Source organism: Adiantum capillus-veneris, chromosome 16 (genome assembly GCF_014529385.1).
Source record: "Adiantum capillus-veneris isolate H3 chromosome 16, ASM1452938v2, whole genome shotgun sequence".
In the NCBI taxonomy this organism is placed as follows: Eukaryota; Viridiplantae; Streptophyta; class Polypodiopsida; order Polypodiales; family Pteridaceae; genus Adiantum; species Adiantum capillus-veneris.
This window is the reverse complement of record NC_140946.1, coordinates 121,251,811-121,254,864: the sequence shown is the minus strand read 5'-3', so window position 1 is coordinate 121,254,864 and position 3,054 is coordinate 121,251,811. Positions and strand designations below refer to the sequence as shown.

General features: G+C 45.7%; 1 pseudogene; it reads right to left on the bottom strand.

Moving 5' to 3' along the window:
- Positions 1–371: 371 nt before the first annotated feature.
- Positions 372–883, bottom strand: LOC147439761 (uncharacterized; annotated as a pseudogene).
- Positions 884–3,054: the final 2,171 nt, after the last annotated feature.

Sequence of the window (3,054 nt, the reverse complement as noted above, 5' to 3'; positions counted from 1 at the left end):
GTGCATACATAATTTTAAGCCCTTGGCAAAAGTGATGGCCAATGTTAGACCAACGGGTAGGACTAGACGGGCACGGCCCGGGCAATGTGCCGGACACACATGCAGTAAAGGGGTCTATATATGGAAGAGGTCCAGGGGCCTATATATAGGATGGTTGGGAGGTTATTCGCATGTCTGTCTACCCGTTGGTCTAACATTGGTATCAGAGCAAGGTGGAGAGGAGGGGGCAGCAGGGAGCTATGGAGGAGGGAAGCATGGCGTTCTCTCTGGAAGCATGGCGATCTCTCTCTCTTTCTCTCTCTCTCTCTTCATGGAGGAGACGAATTCGGTGAAGGAATCAGTGAAGGAATCATGGAGAAAGGTCGTGGCCCTCATGCTTCTTTGCATAGATTTGCATGAGTTTGCATGCGGTGCCATGGAGAAGTGGAGGAGAAGCCGAAGGTATCGAGCATGTGCAAGGAAGCTAAGCCGGGAAAGGGGTTGTGGTCGGACCTGCGTCAAATGGGTCGAGGTTAGGCTCAGTTGGAGCGCCTTGGCGAGGAGGTGAAGTCCCGACCCTGCAGCAGGCCCAAATTCCGCCCACATCGCGAGCTATAGCAAGATTTTCCCCAGCGCAGGCGGCCGAAATTGTCTGCAGACAGAGCTCGTTAATATTTTTTTAGGGCTCTCTTTTTGGTCCGTCCCCACTCGGCCAAATTTGGTGCTCTTCACAAGGTCCTGTGCATACGCAGCTAGTGCCAACACTCTTCGGAGGTTGTTCCGGTTTTCCTCTTTGATTCGGTACGCTTCATCAACACAATTTGTGGTTGATTGTGCCCAAAATTCCACAGTCCGCCTCTGCTGCGACACAGCTTTTGACAGTTTCGACAAGACGACAAGCCATCGATTGGTCACCTTTCACCGGTTTTGTGATTTCATACGATGCCAATTGCATCGGCCGACTCTGCAATTTGATTTGCATGTTTCAGCTTCTCGACGGCTGCAGATTTTGAGGACACGTTTCAAAGATTTACTGGTGTTTTTCATACGACGCAAACCAGTTTATCGGCCGCTCGAATTTGCTCGGTGACTTCAAGTGATTCATCGACTGCCGATTCGATTCTTTTTTTCAAGTTGTTCTTGGTTGATTCAACACCGACGTTCTTACGAAGAACAAGGAAGCCAGGATTACGTGCAATAAGGTACGAGTTGGTATTTATTTTCCCTCTCTTTGCATTAACACGTGTTTACCAGGGCTGGTGAGAATGTACCACCTTCCCACACGTTTGATTTTGAGCAAATCCCTCAAAATCCGGCAGCTACGAGCGTTGCCGATACTATCATGCATGATACCGATGATCTAGGAGATCATGGTCTTGTTGATTTAGCCGCTTTCAAGACTTTGGAACAGCGCCAAAGTGTAGTTGAAAGTAACTTTAATGCCTTAAATGCAAATGCTATAGGATACATTTTCTTTCAAAGGCAAGGCCAAGGGCCAATTTTTCAGTATCTCAAGGAGATAGACATGGCCTATTATTGGACTTGTTGAAGGCAGCAAGTTGCTCGGCATGGCCGACTCCTTGTCACTGTTTCTACAAACCGACATAGGATGCTTGCCACACAATACTGGTTAATTTCACTTGAAATTGCTCGACAAGGTTGATTCTTTTTGTCATGATATTTGCAGCCACATCCGTTGGCTATTAGCAGTACCAGATTTAGGTGAAGCAAGGCTTCTATTCATTCATCTTCCATAGTGACTCGCCACGTTTGGCATCTGCTATAAGAATACAAATTTGGGAAGGCTTTGGCAAACGGTTTGCAGATTATTTCATTCCGTATACGACGGATGTATATGATACAAGAGAGCGTATATCCATATGTGACAACTCTTTCTCGCACGGCCGATTTGGCTATGAGCCACCTTTACGCGAGCTTTCCCTTTGGAATCTCATAACAACCGGTTGTTGCAGCAACAACTACCAGGTTAGCCAAGTTTAAGTTTTTCTTGTTTTTTCCATGTTTACACTTTGCTTGGCAAGTACTATCATTGTGTAAATCAAAGTGCTTTGGCAATTTTACATGAAGCAAGGCTTCTCCCTTGTGCCAAAGAACTGCCCAATGCCTTGTCATCAAGGGCCGTGGCACACAAGTTTGACAAAACTGGCAAAATAAGGAATAGCACCTCATATAATTCCTACCAGTTTCGATTGTGCCAGGCACTTATGGTTGTGGCTCTCACGTTTGAGGCCATCACTTTTGCCAAGGGCTTAAAATTATGTATGCACGGCATGCTAGCTATGTGGATTCAATTATACCACCGCAGGAAACACGCTACCGCTCTCACACCAGATACTTTGTCAAGGACAAGATACGTTCTCGATTGTTTTTGGGTTGCTGTCAACATACAACAACATTTATTTCACAGACAAAGTGCCAATGCTAAGTCATTTTCATACAATCACAACCCTGCAAGGCAGGTGGATCAAGATGTGGTTGTGTTTTTCTGTTACCTCTCTCAATGAGAGAGTCATAGCAGAAACTTGTTGCATGCTTATAGGATACGCTGCACGTTAGGCATAAGATGCACACGATCATGGCAATCAACTATACACGTCATAGTCGTTCAAGGAAAGTTCCACAGCCCAGCATGCTCTTCTTCTCTCTCGTTCTCTCTCTTTAAGGGAATAATGAAAATCTTCTAAGAAGCTTTTGATACGTGTTTTGCTTGTAAGTCAGCCTGAGCCAAGGTGCTCTAACTCTCAGCTAGCACGTGGCTAAGATGCTACTCAAATTAGTCTTCATCGGTTCGTCCATTGAACACTAATTTGCACAAGGGCTAGGAGCCACACAGGCTAAGAGCCATTGTCAGGCCAAGGGTAAGACCCACCTATTGGCATTCTTTGGGTGATTGTTCTCAAGATTGAACAGATCTACCCAGGGGAGTATACATCGACGTTAATGGCCAAGCAAGAGTCTTGTCATTACGGATGTTTAGGGTGTCATTTTTGCACTACATGTTTTCAGTGCGACGCTCAAGTTGAGTTTTTGATAATCTTCAACTCACAGCCACAT